The sequence below is a fragment of the Osmerus mordax genome, chromosome 9 (genome assembly GCF_038355195.1).
Source record: "Osmerus mordax isolate fOsmMor3 chromosome 9, fOsmMor3.pri, whole genome shotgun sequence".
Taxonomy (NCBI): domain Eukaryota; kingdom Metazoa; phylum Chordata; class Actinopteri; order Osmeriformes; family Osmeridae; genus Osmerus; species Osmerus mordax.
In genome coordinates, this window is record NC_090058.1 from 13,408,146 (window position 1) to 13,426,379 (window position 18,234).

Sequence of the window (18,234 nt, forward strand, 5' to 3'; positions counted from 1 at the left end):
AGGGGCTAGCACTCACCTAGGCCAGTGCTAACAGGCGCTAGCGTTAACAAGGACAAGGGTCCTGCTTTATGCTGAGGGTCCACATGGAGAGATAATTAGGGAGTTCTCTAGCAGCAAATGAGTTCAGCTGGTTAATCCCTCATGGTAATGTTCTTTCATCATTCTCCTGCTGACAGCGCTGAAAAGATAGAAAGCAGGCATTGTGCTACTAACAGTATTGAAGAGACAGCAGGCTAGCATTGTGCTACTGACAGTTTGATCATGAAAACCGAGGGAATGTGTCGGATAACAATACCGTAAACTAGATACCAGTGATATCTGAGCTCTATATGTCAGGCGTTAGACGGATGTGTGAGTGCGCACGTGTTGAGTCTTGTGTTGGCTTCCCATCCTACCCATGGTTGTATTCTGGAGGGATTCAGCACTGATCTCCTGCACAGCAGCATGTCTGTTTACAAACACCAGAGCGCACGTCATGTCTATTTTAAGAGCAATTATGGTTAAATGTGTAATTGCAAAGTTTATACTGGAGACTTAATAGATGTACTCAAACACACGAGCACATATGCACACATACACGCACGCACGCACCTACAGAAACAAACGCACACCAAAGCGTGCACACACAAGCACGCACACATCCACAAAGAATCTATTAGCGTTCCTCGACAAAGTGAATTTTCCCTTTGTACTTAGGTTCCAATTTGCTTGGCGCACAATCAAAGTCAAGGGCCGCATTTGTGCTTGCGTGCAGCCCGCACTGAGACAGGGAACGCTCGCTCAGAAAGGGATGTTTGAATGCCATTCACACCGTCATAGTCGTGTTCTTCCCCGCAATGAGAGACCATCTCAGGGGTATTCATTAGTGCAGCCACAGACACCCCCCCCTCCGCCCCCCCCCCCTCCTCCCCGCACCCCCCCCCCCCCCTCTCCCCCCCCCCCTCCCTGCCAGTCCTCTGCTACTCACATAATTGCGGGCCTCTGCAAATGTCTCCACTTCGGTCTCCATATTGAGGAAGGCTTGTCAGTTAGTCCTCTCGCTATTATCCACGTGAGAGCTGACAGACTTGAATGATACCAATGAAACAGCCCTTTGGACAATAATAGGAAAACGACTTCCCTCTGCGGCGGCGGGGAACATAAGATTTAGTGCCGAGGCTGAGGTCCTGCATGGGGACTCCCGCTGACTAACAATGTGTTTTGATCTGCTGGATGAAACTGATTTTCACAAGATCTCCTTCACATGTACGGATGTCTTACGTAATTGGCTTTGAAGACAGGCAGCCAGACATGAAGTCAACGACGGCACTCATCTTACGACACGCGTCAGTCAGCGGCGCGTCGCCGTCACCGAGCTGGGAGTTTGGAACCACCGCAGTGTGGACTGCATGTGTGATCACGGAGCAGCATGAGGGCAGGGAGCTTCTGAGAGCCGAGGTGTTAGCAGCCTGTCAGAAGGCTTTGGGCTGCGGGTCAGCGAACAGGATGTGATGTAATGTGTGTCCATCGTGTGTGCCGTGTCCTGGTGGATGGGGGGGGGGGGGGTGTCCTATTCTGGGCCTCCTGATGAGGCCCCTTCACCTTCACCCACAACAAGGCCTTTCATCCTGGTCGTCGAGGCAGACTGGGACAGTTTCCGTAGCGATGTGATTGTTTTCTCAGATGTTCTGCGGGCCACAGTTCCCCACGGTGACAGAGGCATTGTGGGATATCTGTGGTGGGCTTGGCAGGGCTGGGAGGCGTCGGCTCTGTTCCTCCCGGGACAGCCTGGCACGCAGTCACAACCACAACGCTGCAGACGCCTAATTAAAACCACACTGGCCCGCGGGCCTCCCTGCTACTCTCTCCTCTCTCCTCCCCTCTCTCCTCCCCTCTCTCCTCCCCTCTCTCCTCCCCTCTCTCCTCCCCTCTCTCCTCCCTGCGTCCCTCCCTCTCCTCCTTCCCCGCTCACTCCTGCCTCTCTCTCCTTCGTCCTCCTCTTCGCCTTCCCTCCGTTCACCGCCAGACTGGATCGTCTTCTCCTCCTCCCTGTCTCTGCTCCTTCCTTCCCTTCGCTCTCCATTCCTCGCTCCCTTCTCTCTGCCTTCTCCCTTTGAGACACACACACAGCTACCATGCATCCCACTCACTCACTCACTCACTCACTCACTCACACACTCACTCACTTACTCATTTACACACTCAAACAGTCATTCATTCTTCCATTCATTCATTCATTCACACACACAGTCACTCACACACACACAAAAACACTCACTCATTTATAAAATGTATTCTCACACGCACTCTCTCGCTCTCACATGCACACTCCACATACTCCATTCTGAGACCTGACAGATGAAGCTGCACACACACACACCACAGTCACTCCACACACACACACACACACACACATGCATACCACAGTCACTCCACACACACACACACTCACACACACACCACAGTCACTCCACACACACACACACACACCACAGTCACTCCACACACACACACCACAGTCACTCCACACACACACACCACAGTCACTCCACACACACACACACACACACACCACAGTCACTCCACACACACACACACACACACCACAGTCACTCCACACACACACACACACACTCCACACACACACACAACCACAAACACACCACAGTCACTCCACACACACACACCACAGTCACTCCACACACACACACACCACAGTCACTCCACACACACACACACACACACCACAGTCACTCCACACACACACACACACACACACACACACCACAGTCACTCCACACACACACACACACACCACAGTCACTCCACACACACACACACACTCCACACACACACACAACCACAAACACACCACAATCACTCCACACACACACCACAGTCACTCCACATACACACATGCACACCACAGTCACTCCACACACACCAAACACACACACAAACACACACCAACCATACATTCCCCCTCACTCAATTACACTGCTAGGAAAGGGATGAATATGATGGTGATGTTTCAGACTGCTGTCAGTTCTGGCGCAGCATGATTAGACATCATTAGTGGTCATTCTACGCATCACACGACATTCACTCCCCGAGACACGAGAGGGAGGGAAAAGAGTATGAAATGAGTTTGGAGTTTGCAAAAATATTTTCCCATAAAAGTCAGCCGTTGTGTGGTCATAAAAGGGTTTTCTTTCCTGGTTTAATTTTCATCTTCCGCAAAATGTGGGATCATATTACAAATAACATACTAAAGGCAAAGAGTCAGGCTGGTCGCTCACTCCAACTGAGTTGAGTGGTGTTATTGTGTGTCTGTGTGTGTGTGTGTGTGTGTATGTGTGAGTGAATGTGTGTATGTGCGAATGTGGACATGGTTTCCTCTCTACTCCTCTCTTCTCTTTCCTCCTCCTCTCCTCCTCCTTTATCCTCCTTCCCCATCCTCTTTCCCCCTCCTCTCTCCTCCTCTCCGCTTCTCTCACCTCTTTTCCCCTCCTCTCCGCTTCTCTCTCCTCCTCGCTCCTCCTCTCCGCTTCTCTCTCCTCCTCGCTCCTCCTCTCCGCTTCTCTCCTCCTCTCCGCTTCTCTCTCCTCCTCTCTCCTCCTCTCCGCTTTTCTCTCCTCCTCTCCCCTCCTCTCCGCTTCTCTCTCCTCCTTCCCCCTCTTCTCCGCTTCTCTCTCCTCCTCTCTCCTCCTCTCCGCTTCTCTCTCCTCCTCTCTCCTCCTCTCCGCTTTTCTCTCCTCCTCTCCCCTCCTCTCCGCTTCTCTCTCTTCCTTTCCCCTCCTCTCCGCTTCTCTCCCCTCCTCTCCGCTTCTCTCCCCTCCTCTCCGCTTCTCTCTCCTCCTCTCTCCTCCTCTCCGCTTCTCTCTCCTCCTTTCCCCTCCTCTCCGCTTCTCTCTCCTCCTTTCCCCTCCTCTCCGCTTCTCTCTCCACCTCTCCGCATCTCTCTCCTTCTGTCCCCTCCTCTCCGCTTCTCTCTCCTCCTTTCCGCATCTATCTCCTCCTCCCCCTCCTCTCCGCTTCTCTCTCCTCCTCTCCTCTTCTCTCTCCTCCTGTCCCCTCCTCTCTCTTTTTCCTTTCTCCTCCTCCGGGTTTCTTTCTCCTTCCCCCTTCGATCTCCTCTTTTGTTTCTCGCCCAGATTTCTAAATGGCAGCCCTGCGTTCCAGGGTGTTTCAGTTGCATTGTCTTCTCTGGCAATGAGATTGCCTTCTCTCCGTGTTTTGTCTTCCATATTGTGTGCTCGAGACACACAGGCGCAACGTGCTAAATTGAGTTTGCATTCACAAGAGGACACAACTGCTAACCCAGTATTGTCCCTCTCCTCGTGGTGTCTGTTCTGCATGTGATTGTGCATGATATTGTTCACCCCTCCCCTCATCCTCTTCATGAGATGACATCTGAACTCCATCCCCGCCATACATACATCAGGGGGTGAATGAGGGGTGGTCTGTGTGGGGTGAGGGGGTGAAGGAGGGGTGGTCTGTGTGGGGGTGAGGGGGTGAAGGAGGGGTGGTCTGTGTGGGGTGAGGGGGTGAAGGAGGGGTGATCTGTGTGGGGGTGAGGGGGTGAAGGAAGGGTGGTCTGTGTGGGGTGAGGGGGTGAAGGAAGGGTGGTCTGTGTGGGGTGAGGGGGTGAAGGAGGGGTGGTCTGTGTGGGGGTGAGGGGGTGAAGGAAGGGTGGTCTGTGTGGGGTGAGGGGGTGAGGGGGTGAAGGAGGGTGGTCTGTGTGGGGGTGAGGGGGTGAGGGGGTGAAGGAGGGGTGGTCTGTGTGGGGGTGAGGGGGTGAGGGGGTGAAGGAGGGGTGGTCTGTGTGCGGGTGAGGGGGTGGTAGTTCGTGAGGGAGAAATTACATACTATTGACATAAGTGAATCCTAATCGGTAGAGCACAGTGCAGGATGATTACTATCACGGTTCATTCCAAAAATGAGCTCTCTGACCTTCATGCCTCAGAGAGACTTTACAGCATTTAAGTCTTCGATTTATTATTATTCTTGAGTCCTGATTCTTGTCAGGTGTTACAGTGTCTCTACACAGCTGACTGATAAATGGTTGAAACTCCAGACCCCAGACTGAAGACACAGCACTGGTGGAGACCGACCGTTCTACATCTGCAAGTGGTCTGGGTCAGGAGGAGCAGAGAGGGGGTCAGTGTGCTCACAGTTGTTTACTAAAACAGGATTGCTCCAGAGGACAGAAATTGTATAGGACTAGATTGTTTGTGTGAAGGTTCATAGCAGATCCGTATTAATGAACCTCCAGTTTATACAGATAACTGCATGTATATAGCCAGTCTGCACAGTTAACCAGTCTGCAAGCTAGCAAAACCCTTGGTGGATCAATTAGAGGAATGGGAGAGTATTTGTACATTCATGAACTGTGACTGGTGCTCCTCCAGCCCTCTGTTGCTGTGATTGGTGCTCCTCCAGCCCTGTGTTGCTGTGATTGGTGCTCCTCCAGCCCTGTGTTGCTGTGATTGGTGCTCCTCCAGCCCTGTGTTGCTGTAATTGGTGCTCCTCCAGCCCCAGGTTAGTTCATGCTGTGAGTCTTCCCCTGATTTCAGATCAGATCAATAATTAATGAAGGCATTCACCACACATGCTATTTCTGCTGGAGGGAGTCAAAACTGGGATCCCTTTCTCTACGGCAACACTCTGGACTGATCTGGTGTTCGTGATCCTTTAAAACACAGAGTATTCGTAGTGTCTATGACATATCTCCCTTTTATAAAGCTATGACAGCACAGTGCCTTTGTTTGGCAGTACACCCTGAGCTGTATCTGTACTTCTACCACAGTGTTCGCTACAAAGCGTTCTTGATTCACATGTGCCTGTGCGCGGTGCCTCGCATTGGTCTTTGTGAGCCGTCTTGCAGTGCCTGTCGTGTTGAACATCGATGAGACAAACCGGCCGGTGGTGAGCGTGATCCGGGGCTGGGGCCCACGTGTCTCCCATGCTGGCCCCTCTGAACGAGCCCCCTGATCCCACAGCTCAGGCCAGGGACCCCTCAAGATAAGACGGCTTTACTGATGAGATCAGGGGCTTCACCCTTCTCTTTTACTGCTCTCCTCTTCCTTTCTGTTGAAGAGGCTCTGAGTCGGGAGGAGGGGAGGACGGGGGAAAGAATGATGGGGAGAGAAGTGCTTGTTTGATGAATCGTAGCGGAAGTCCGTGTCTCTGGTAGGACATGTGGAGAACACATGGGTGGACCCTCTCTCTTTCCCTACCTATCTCTCTCTCTCTCTCTCTCGTGCTCTCTCTCTCTCTCTCTCTCTCTCTCTCTCTCTCTCTGGTGGGTTTGGATCCAAAGGGAGGCTCTGATGATGGTCCAAAACTCTCTCCTTCTTCTCTCTGGACATCAGTTCTGAGTATTAGACGTTTCCGTCTCCTGTGTGCGCGCCTCATCCAGAACCTCTCTGTCTATTTTTAGGTTCTAAAACTCAGCTTCTACTGAGAGCGTTCACTCCTGAGATGAAGGCTCTGGCTCCTGCCCTGTTGATATCCAAGCTGTCCGTTTCATTTCACGTTGTAAATGTGCGCTTGTCAGATGTTCCTCTCCTTCCAGGCAGGTTACAGCAGGGATCGTACCAGAAGAGAACAGACACCAGGAAGTACACAGGAAGTGACAGATGTTTGATGTTAAGTTGATAGGTGTACATGAGCCTACAAACAAGAGCTACAGTAAGAGACAAGATAGCCTTGAACATTGGATATGTGGCATCAGACTAACATTTTAAACTTTCATCAAAACATGGGAAAATGTTTATGGAGATTGGCGCCATCGTCCAGACATCTGTGTCTATTGTCTAACCCAGATCGTTGGGAAGACTCTGAATTCATCATGCCCTTCACTTGTGAAAAATATTGCACTTCGAATAAATCATTTTTACTGACAATTACAGATGTTTAAGAATGCATCTTATCCTGAAAGTAGATTCCTCATTTGGTCAGACTCTCGTTTAATTACCCCAACTCTGTAATTTGTAATTACATTCCAGCAGTTTGTGGTTGTCCAACATGTCGCTCTCACACCAATTTACTGGCCTTGACTCTGGAGACAAAATTACTCGATGGACTCATGGATTCCTTGTGGTTTTAGCTGTTCTGTGTGTTTACCATCTCAGCCCTGTTAGTGGATTTGTGTTTGTGTTTGCCACATTCTTGGAGTTGGACTCATTCTGATAAACGCCCAAGACTCCATCATTTATAACGAGGGTGGCAATTTCGCCTCACGCTACAAAAATACAATAGTTGGACTCTAACTCAGTCTAATTGCTGTGTACTTGTTGGTAATTATTTTACAGTCCAAGTAAGTCCCATGCCACTTTATAAATATTTATCTTTGTTCAAAACGCTCGTTGCTGTGAGGGTCTCCCAGACAGCCTGGTACCGACTGGTACACACATATCAACCTTCAAATAATCAAACGACTATTAATAGAGTACCCAGCTCAGCAGCCCCCTCCCACTAGAATGTCCTGAACATATCCGATCCCACATTGTGAATGTCAGAGGAGGCGAGGGTAAGGGTTTAAGGTTCAGAGGTGAGGGGGTAAAGGTCAGGGGTCCTCTTATCTTAGACTGCATCCCTGGTTTACGGCCCAGACCAAACCCCCTCACCTCTGAAGCTACCAGGATCATGCCTGCGCTCTCATTCCACCATCCGGCTCTCTGACCCTCAACAGACCCCATCCTGGTCATCAATCCAGTCAAAAAGGCCTTTACTTTGTTTTAATGTATCCAAGACATACTCTGGGAGAGACCTACTGTACTCTGGGAAAGACCTACTCTAGGAAAGACCTACTGTACTCTGGGAAAGACCTACTCTAGGAGAGACCTACTGTACTCTGGGAAAGACCTACTCTAGGAGAGATCTACTGTACTCTGGGAAAGACCTACTCTAGGAGAGACCTACTGTACTCTGGGAAAGACCTACTCTAGGAAAGATCTACTGTACTCTGGGAAAGACTGACTCTAGAAGAGATCTACTGTACTCTGGAAGAGATCTACTCTAGGAGAGACTTACTATACTCTAGGAGAGACCTACAGGAGTCAATAGATATGGCTGTGTGTAGGTATGGCTGTGCATGAGGTTGGTGTGAATCCCACTGGTGGTGTAGTGGTCTGGATGCATACTCACAAACCTGAACGCTTTCCTCATAGCAATTAAGCAAATTGTATTCAAATGAATTGAAAACTTCATGTATTTTCCTTCACTGCTGCCCATGCTGTAGATACGAGGACCTTTAAATGGTGTTGCTATAATCTCTGTCTGGTGCTACACTGTATCCCTATTGTAAAAAACATCATGACATGATGGAGAAGTTGGTTTATGAACGGTAGAACGATTTTCAAACAACTTGTTGGACGTGTTGCGTTGGTTCAGGCAGGAGGACTCAGTATGGTATTTACTTGCTACTTTATTTCACACGGTACAACACATGATTGTAATACTTGAATTTGGCATAATAGTTCTCGCTGCGGCTCCCTGCCTCACCCGACAGAGACACCGTCTCGACATCCGAGCAGAGAGCAGCGACGCATTCCCACCTACGAAAGGAACACAGAACCAAGGGTGGAGGCGGGGAGGTGGAGGCAGCAGATTAAACAGAGCATCCTGTGTCGCACTAAGCAATGCGGAGTGCAGCGATATCCTGATTAAAAGCCCGCCCTGCTAAGAAGGTGTGCCCCGACTGCGCGATCTGACGAGTTGCTAGTGACGCGCTAGGTCTCGCGTCTCCTGCATGAATCAGCTCCGCTTGTTTATCCATGAGGTTGGGTGGCCAGCGGGCGTTTGCTGGAGGTTCCATTCCTGCTGCTTTCATCAGCATCTGCAGATGCAACCTGTTCAAACATTGTGCTTTGTTCTCTCTCTCTCCCTCTCTGTTCTGTCTCTCTTTTCCTGGTTCTCTCTCTGTTTATTTCTCTCCCTCACTTACACACTTGTCTCTCACTCTTCCCCGAAGTGGAACATCTGAATTGGTTTCTGAATTAAAAAACGCAAGCAGGGATGAAAGCAGTCTATAATTCATATCATGCTTTCACAGAGAGAGGAGAGAGCACAAGGGAATACTGGTAAAGTGTGTCTAGTAACCTGTGGAGTTTTCAGACGATGTACAACTAAAACTAATACATGCATTTGTTATGTCCCGATTGGACTATTGCAATGTGTTGTTCTCTGGCCTCCCAATTACCCACCTAAAAAATTTACAGCGGGTGCAAAATGCTGCTGCTAGACTATTGACCAGAACAAGAAAGTTTGATCACATAACATCTACTCTTGTCTCTCTACACTGGCTCCCTATCCAAGCCAGAGCTGACTTCAAAGTTCTACTACTAACCTACAAATCTCTGCATGGATTGGCACCACTGTACCTCTCTGGTCTCCTTGCACCCTATTGCCCCGCAAGGACACTTAGATCTCAAGATGCCGGCTATCTGGTGGTTCCCAAAGTTAAGAAAAAAACAGCTGGAGGTAGGGCGTTCTCATATAGAGCACCTCTTCTCTGGAACAAATTACCCGTAACAATTAAGGAGTCTGATACTGTTTCGACATTTAAAATTAGGTTAAAAACGTTATTGTTTAGTCAATTCTACGACTGTTAAAGGTAAGTATGTTACTAGTTGGAGGCAACGGGGGACGGGTTGTTTCCATCCTTATTCTATAAGTATAACTTATTTTAGAGTTCTCTTCCTCTGGAACAGATTTCATGTTCCAACCGAGGGGGGCTGTCGCTGTCTTGGTGTGTGGGGCTGCATCAAATACCCCTTTTTTGCTCTGTTAAATTGCTGCACCAGTCCACACTTGACCGGTAAGGATCTCATTCTATTATGACTGTAACTGTTAGCTGCTCCTGGCATTCTCTAATCCCTGCTCTCCTCTCTCTGTCCCCCCACACACATCCCTTGTGGTGTGGGGGGTTTGAGTTGTCAGCACCTGCCTGGTCGTCGGTCAGCCAACGCTGGACCTGGTCGCGAGTCTCCGGTCCTGTCCTACATCTATAAAGTTGAACAATGGATTTTGGTGTTTCAAAACCCATTGACACTGTATGACTATGTTTAGCCTGTGTTCTGCTCCTCTCTCTCACCAACCGTCTCTGGAGGAGGGGATCCCTCTCTGAATTGATCCTCCCAAGGCTTCTTCCATTTTTTTTTCTCCTGTTGAGAGTTTTTGGGGAGTTTTTCCTTGTCTTCCTTGACGGTTTAGGTTGGTTGAGGGGCAGTTCTATGGGCGTATGTGAAGCCCTCTGTGACATGCTTGCGTGTAAAAAGGGCTATACATATACATTTGCTTTGATTTGATTTGATTTACAAGGTTCACTGAAAAGCTTTGAAGAAAATGACTGTAGACCCATACATGGACCAGAAACTAGGCTAGGGGTAATTAAGAATAGCAGCTAGGGATGATTAAGGAGAGAAGAGCACAGTGTGGAGGTCTGCTCAGAGAGCACAGGAACCGATTCATGGAATCACCAACAGATCCTTGCAGTCAGTGAATCTGTCAGAGATTCTCTAACAATCTCTAATATAAAAAAAAAGAAGTGAAATGACAGTTTATGTACAAGGCTGTAGTTTTTACACAGAGAAATACAACGATTATCTGGTGAAAGAGAGTTTGTGTTATGGTTAAGGTTAGAGATATGTTGGGGTTGACCTCGTTAAGGTTAGAGTTATGTTTGGGTTGACCACATTTCAGAGGTCTGGAATGTTTTGGGAGATTAGATGATGGACAGGATGGAGCTATTATCAACAACTCCACCACAGTTCTAACACACGTCTGCCACGCAACTCTGCCACGCAACTCTACCATGCAACTCTACCACGCACCTCTACCACGCACCTCCAACGCGCAACTCTAACACGCAACTCTACCACGCACCTCTACCACACACCTCTAACACGCAACTCTACCATGCAACTCTACCACGCACCTCTACCACGCACCTCCAACGCGCAACTCTACCATGCAAGTCTACCACGCAACTCTACCACGCACCTCTACCACGCACCTCTAACACGCAACTCTACCACGCACCTCTACCACACACCTCTAACACGCAACTCTACCATGCAAGTCTACCACGCAACTCTACCACGCACCTCTACCACGCACCTCTAACATGCAACTCTGCCACGCAACTCTACCACGCACCTCTACCACGCACCTCTAACACGCAACTCTACCACGCACCTCTACCACGCACCTCCAACACGCAACTCTACCATGCAACTCTACCACGCAACTCTACCACGCACCTTTACCACGCACCTCTAACATGCAACTCTGCCACGCACCTCTACCACACACCTCTAACACGCAACTCTACCATGCAAATCTACCACGCACCTCTACCACGCACCTCTAACATGCAACTCTAACATGCAACTCTACCACGCAACTCTACCACGCACCTCTATCACGCACCTCTACCACGCACCTCTAACACGCAACTCTACCACGCACCTCTACCACACACCTCTAACACGCAACTCTACCATGCAAGTCTACCACGCAACTCTACCACGCACCTCTACCACGCACCTCTAACATGCAACTCTGCCACGCAACTCTACCACGCAACTCTACCACGCAACTCTACCACGCACCTTTACCACGCACCTCTAACATGCAACTCTGCCACGCACCTCTACCACACACCTCTAACTCGCAACTCTACCATGCAAATCTACCACGCACCTCTACCACGCACCTCTAACATGCAACTCTAACATGCAACTCTACCACGCAACTCTACCACGCACCTCTATCACGCACCTCTACCACGCACCTCTAACACGCAACTCTACCACGCACCTCTACCACACACCTCTAACACGCAACTCTACCATGCAAGTCTACCACGCAACTCTACCACGCACCTCTACCACGCACCTCTAACATGCAACTCTGCCACGCAACTCTACCACGCAACTCTACCACGCAACTCTACCACGCACCTTTACCACGCACCTCTAACATGCAACTCTGCCACGCACCTCTACCACGCACCTCTAACACGCAACTCTACCACGCACCTCTATCACGCACCTCTAACATGCAACTCTGCCACACACCTCCACCACACAACTCTACCACACACCTCCACCACACAACTCTACCACACAACTCTGCCACACAACTCTGCCACGCGCTTGAGTAGACTTGAGGTCCACACATCTCTAAAGACCCTGCTGTAAACTGCTGTAAACTGCTGTAAACTGCTGTAAACTGCTTCTTCAAGACGCTTCATGCTCAGCTGATGAACTAGCTTTGTTAGGACCCCTGAGGCCGGTTCAGGTTCCACTCCTGGGGTTGAGATGTTGATGCTTGATGGATGACTACAGAGCAGCTTGATGGATGACTTCAGAGCGGCTTGATGGATGACTTCAGAGCGGCTTGATGGATGACTACAGAGCGGCTTGATGGATGACTTCAGAGCAGCTTGATGGATGACTACAGAGCAGCTTGATGGATGACTACAGAGCAGCAAGCTCAGGGCCGACGGGGTGCCTGTGCAGCAATGTTTGCGTAAGGCATCACAGGGGTTTGTGCAGGAGTTCTCTGACAGCCTGGTGACTGGGGAGGGGTCAGGGTTGCAGAAACAGGCCAGATCAGCTCTGAGCTCTGTCTACAAGGACTAGCTTTGTAGCAGACTTGATTCAACTGGAGTGTGGTGACAACATTATTGACAACATTGCCATTTCATCCAGTAGTAGATTAAATTCAACAGGTGTTCAACCCAGTGTTTTAATGTTGGCTTTGTTTGGTTCTGTGTCTGGTCCTGGCTCTGGTCTGGGTCTGGGTCTGGGTCTGGTCCTAGGTATGGGTCTGGTCCTAGGTCTGGTCTGGGTCTGGGTCTGGGTCTGGGTCTGGGTCTGGTCCTAGGTATGGGTCTGGTCCTAGGTCTGGTCTGGGTCTGGGTCTGGGTCTGGGTCTGGTCCTAGGTATGGGTCTGGTCCTAGGTCTGGTCTGGGTCTGGGTCTGGTCCTAGGTATGGGTCTGGTCCTAGGTCTGGTCTGGGTCTGGGTCTGGGTCTGGGTCTGGGTCTGGTCCTAGGTATGGGTCTGGTCTGGGTCTGGGTCTGGGTCTGGGTCTGGTCCTAGGTATGGGTCTGGTCCTAGGTCTGGTCTGGGTGTGGGTCTGGTCCTAAGTATGGGTCTGGTCCTAGGTCTGGTCTGGGTCTGGGTCTGGGTCCTGTTCTATAACTGTAGAGTCTACAGTGTAGACGGTGCAACTGGGCTTGTTGATCATCCTGCTCCTCCTCTTCCCTTTGTGCTGCCTGATCACGTCTGCTGTGGAGCTTGTCTCATTGAGGCTGGGCTGAAATGACCTGCTGGGAAGCAGCTTTCTTCTCCCTGCAAATGAAGACATTCCCACCAACAGGAACGTGACACAAAGAAACACTGAAACCCTCACACTCTCATACACACACACGCACACACACACAACCATCCCCCCTCCCTTTCACTCACACATTCTCTCCCTCCCCCGTCTTCTCTATAGAAGCCTGTCATAGCACAAGGTTTTGTTCATGGCACCTGACATTCTCTTAATGACCTATTTTGTTACATTGCTACTTTAATCCATCCAAGCTGAGGCAATGTTGCTGTAAAATAATTTCATTTGTGCATGGATGTGAAATCTCTTGACTATAATCATATTTCTATTCAGGTTCTGGATTTAAATGATACTTTTGTTTTATTACTTATGACCAAAAAAAATTATAATCTGTATTTAATCATGTTTTAAACAAGCTAATCACCACACCTATGTGATTTTGTTTTGATATGTATGTGCATGTGTTGGCATGTCTGATTTCAGAGTGAGTTGGGTGTGGTGAGTTTGACATCTGCATCAGTGCATCCATGGAGGGAGGTGTGACCCCAGCGCCCCCTACAGGCTGAGGCAGGAACTGCTCTGTGTGTAGGAACATGCGTGACTGCTCCTCTTCCACCCCAGTTGTAGCTACTAGACTGAATAACTCAAGACAAACTGCTCAGAGGTGGAGGAGAGAATGTGAGCAAAAGGTTGTGTTTCTGTGAAATTGTGTTTCGGTTGAGTGTTTTTTGTGGTTGTCAGGATTCAATCTTAGTGTACGTATATATCCACAGTGCAGCCTAGAATCTTAGTGCACATCTCCACTGTGCAGTGGGCACCAGTTAATGAAGTTGTCTCCCACCTCTCCCTCCAGCTCTCCTCTGCTTATCTTTCCCATGACATCGTGGCCTGCCCTCTTCCTCCCCTCCCTTTACTCACCTCCTCCCCCTGCCCCCCCCCCCCCCCCCCCCCCCTCCCCTGCACTCTTCCTCCCCTGCCTCCAGACTGGTCACACCAGAACAGGCCAGACTAGACCAGACTAGACCAGACTAGACCAGTCTAGACCAGACCCAAACCCAGACCCAGACCCAGACCAGGCCAGTCAGACCAGATCAGACCACACCAGACGATACCAGATTAGTCTAGAACAGACCAGACCAGGCCAGACCAGTGTAGATCAGACCAGATCAGACCAGGCCACGCTGGACTGGAGTAGGAGGAGGGAGCTCCACCCGGACTGGAGTGACAAAGCCAACAGGACGAGCCAACGCTAGCCTCCACTGACAGCCAGCTCACAACAAACACTGGGATTCTACAGTTCACACACACCATGGTTCCCAAGCCAAGGCCTTGTACAGCGACTGGGAGTGAGGAGGGAGATTGGTTGCCTGCAGAGTGTGAGATATCAATTGAATTACAGTTTGCTCAAGTTGCGGTTGCCATGGACACCGGAGGGTGGCTTCGAGGGGAGTTTGTCAGCGCGCGCTGAGAGAATTGTCAAATTGTGCTTTTTCAGGGTGTAACCGTGGCGACGAGCCAGACATCCGATGCATGGCGCTACTGTTAGATCTAGTTCACCTTGAACACTGTCTGCGAGGGAGTCGACTCCTCCGCCCCCAGCTCTGGGTGAGGAGAGTGAGGACAGAAAAAACTATTCACAACAGTAAAGCAATTGCATATTGCTTTGATTATTTCACGGTGTTCATACTTTCGGGCCACCGCAGAAGCCTTCAGTATCTACACACCAACTGTCATCCACCCATTCTGCCTTCCCGTACTGTTGTCCTGGACATAGGGCTGTGAACACCAGGTTTCAGACAAGCAGAGCGAACGTGCTGATCGACGGGAATGGAAAAATGGTCCTTCTGGGGATGTGAAGACTGGGAAAACATCTCTCTCAGCACGGATAAATATTTGGATTAATCCTGGTTTTCTCATGCAAAGTGCTCCTCGGCCAACACCTTCCCCAGAACACTGCCCCCAGATGAGTTAAGTAAGCCGCCAGCATAGACAGACCCATTGGAGCACCCCCCTCCATTCAGAGAGGGTCCGGCAGCAGAGCTGGAGGCCGCATGGAGGAACACTCATGTGTGAAATAGACTCTTCATGACCACGCAGGACTCAGCAGACCTCCGTCCTAATCCTCCGCTCTCAGAGGCGAGGAGGGGGGGGCGCTAAAGACCACGTCTTTTCTTCTGGAACAGAGGTGGGGGGGGGGGGGGGCTGCGAGTCTATTGACAACAGTTGTGTATATGGAGATTGCCGCGATGATTTGATGATAAGCTGCGGTCGAACGAGCATAAAGGACAGCCGACTCTGACAGGGAACGTTCCTCTGCCGGACACGCTCCTCTGTGCTGGGTCGGGGCGGTGAAAGCTAGTGGGGAAACTTCCCCCTTCATGTCTCACAATAGACTAACACCCTACACACACACTCACTCCGACACACACACAAACACACTCCGACACACACTCCGACCTTAATGGCTTGGATCTTCACTAGGCTCTATCCAGAGGAATGACCATGACAGCAGTGACTGCCCCCCCCAGCCTTCCCTCCCCCCCAGTCTGTGCTCAAATCATGGTGAAGCTATGCCCACACGCACACTCACACACACACACTCACACACACACACACAGACACACTGACTGGCCCATACATCCAGCCTCCACTAACTAATTACCCATGAGCTTCTAATTCCTCTGTGCTCCAGACAGACTAATGCTGGGTGACTCATTATGCTGAGAAAAAGATAAAAATTCAATTATCCTTCCTGGACCGTGTTCTTCAGGACTGATTGTTCCCACCTTGTTTAAAGCGTGTTCTCCTCACTATGTTCACACTGAATCGCTACCTGAAGCCTGATTTCTGTTTAGGTTGATGGTCTTGCTGTGCTCTGGTATTGAGCTAGTAGTTAAGTTCATAAAATATGTTCCTTTGGAAGAATTTGCTTTCTCAAAAAGAATGTTGATTCAGCTGAAGGATTTACGTAATCATGGCTGCGTTCAGGAGAACGGTTTGACCAGCTACGTGACTGGTATCCAAAGTTAACTTAGCTCATCAAGCTTTTCAGATTGACAGAGAGAGAGCTTACTGTCGTAGAGAGCAGAAGCTTTGCTTGCTCCCTCTACCCTCTCAGGTCCACCCTTTAACATCTTCTCACATTTACCCTCTCAGATCGACCTTCTTACACCTGTAAACTACGATGGGATGTCTACTCAACTCCCACAATCTCTCAATCACCCTGGGATCTGTGACGTTGAACCCTTCATCCTCTGCCAGGAACCTCGGGGTGACCATGGATGACAAGCTCTCCCTCACAGCCCACATTGCTGCAGTCTCCCGGTCGTGTCGATTCACCCTTCAAGAAAAGGCTAAAGATGCACTTGTTCCGGGAGTACAACGGTACTTAGGAAAGATTTGTTGGATCAGATGTTAGCTTATTTCCTCCAGGAACACAATTACACTTATTGAGGGACTCGCTGTACTTGTTGGTTAGTTGTAACTGATTTAACTATCTGTACTCGCTGTGAATTATAATATTGTTGCTTGCTTTCCTCCAGGTACACTCTAGCACTCTCGAGGATCATGCTGTTTAATTATAATCCATTTAACTACACACAATGTACAGCCGTGGCCAAAAGTATTGGGAGCGACATACATTTTGTGTTTGCAAAGCTTGCTGGGCCTTGGCATAAAATGACTGCTAACATCATTTCAGTAAGTCATATCATCAGCACTGGGGAAAGTGTGAACTAGTTCTAGCCAGGTGAAATCATTCTATCGTTCTGATTGGAAAAGAGGGGAATATTTGCATATATTGAACATTTTCTCCCCAAAAAAGCTTTTAAAAATATGAAATGTTCCTTATTGTATTCCAGTATTCTATAGAAACATGTGAAAACATTTTCCTCAAATACTGAAGCAGCAAACTTTGCAAAACACAACATTTGTCATTGCCAAAACTTATGGCCACGACTGTATGCTTCATGTTTTGGCTACCCGCAATGTCTCGCTGTTTATGATCATTGACCTATGCACTTTTTGTAGCGTCTGCTAAAGGAATAAATGTAAATAAATGTAGTGTACAGACTGCACCTCAGTGAGGTGATCTTGTTTATTTGAAATTCAGAGACGCTCCATGCTGCTGACTCTGCCAGCATGCTCACTAGTACTTGGTACTCTTAGTTCGAGACACACGCCTCTCTCTCTCCTCTCTCTCCTCTCTCTCTCTCTTTCTCTCTATCTCCCCTGCCTCGGTCTCCCTCTATCACTCTCTCTCTCTCTCTCTCTCTCACCCCTGTCTCTCCCTTCTCTCTGTCTCCCTATCACTCTTTGTTCCTCTCCTGTTTCCTGTAAGAGTGTGACTGTCAGACCCAGGAGGCATCACGTCCATGCAGCATTAATATTCTCCCTTGAATAAGAGAGTCTGCATCATTTATGAACTTCCCTCTGGTGAAACCTGACGTCATCGACTCATCAGTGGAAAATCCTCCCATTCAGAACATTTCACTTTGGAACAGAATCTCAACTTTAGAGGCACTGAGTGTTTTGCGGTGCATTAGTACAGCTGTGCTGAGCTGTCATTCGTGACCATGTACACGATCAGGTGAAGTGTGCGTTAATGTTTGTGCGCGTATGTGTTCACCTCTGTGTGTGTAAGTGTGTGTGTTTGTAGGTGTTCTTGTGTTTGCAGGTGTGTGTGTGTGTGTGTGTGTGTGTATGTGTGGGAGGGTGGGATTGGGACAGGGCATCTGTGTAGGATGGTTGTGGTTGTACGTTATAGTGTTCTTTCTCTCAGTTCGTCCCTTGGTTAAGCAGAAGCTCTGGAGCCAGGGGACTGGTGATCAATACTAATCACAGGCTGACGAGGCGCACTAACGAAACCCGCTAACGAGATCTGATTAAGAAGCGGAATTACACAGA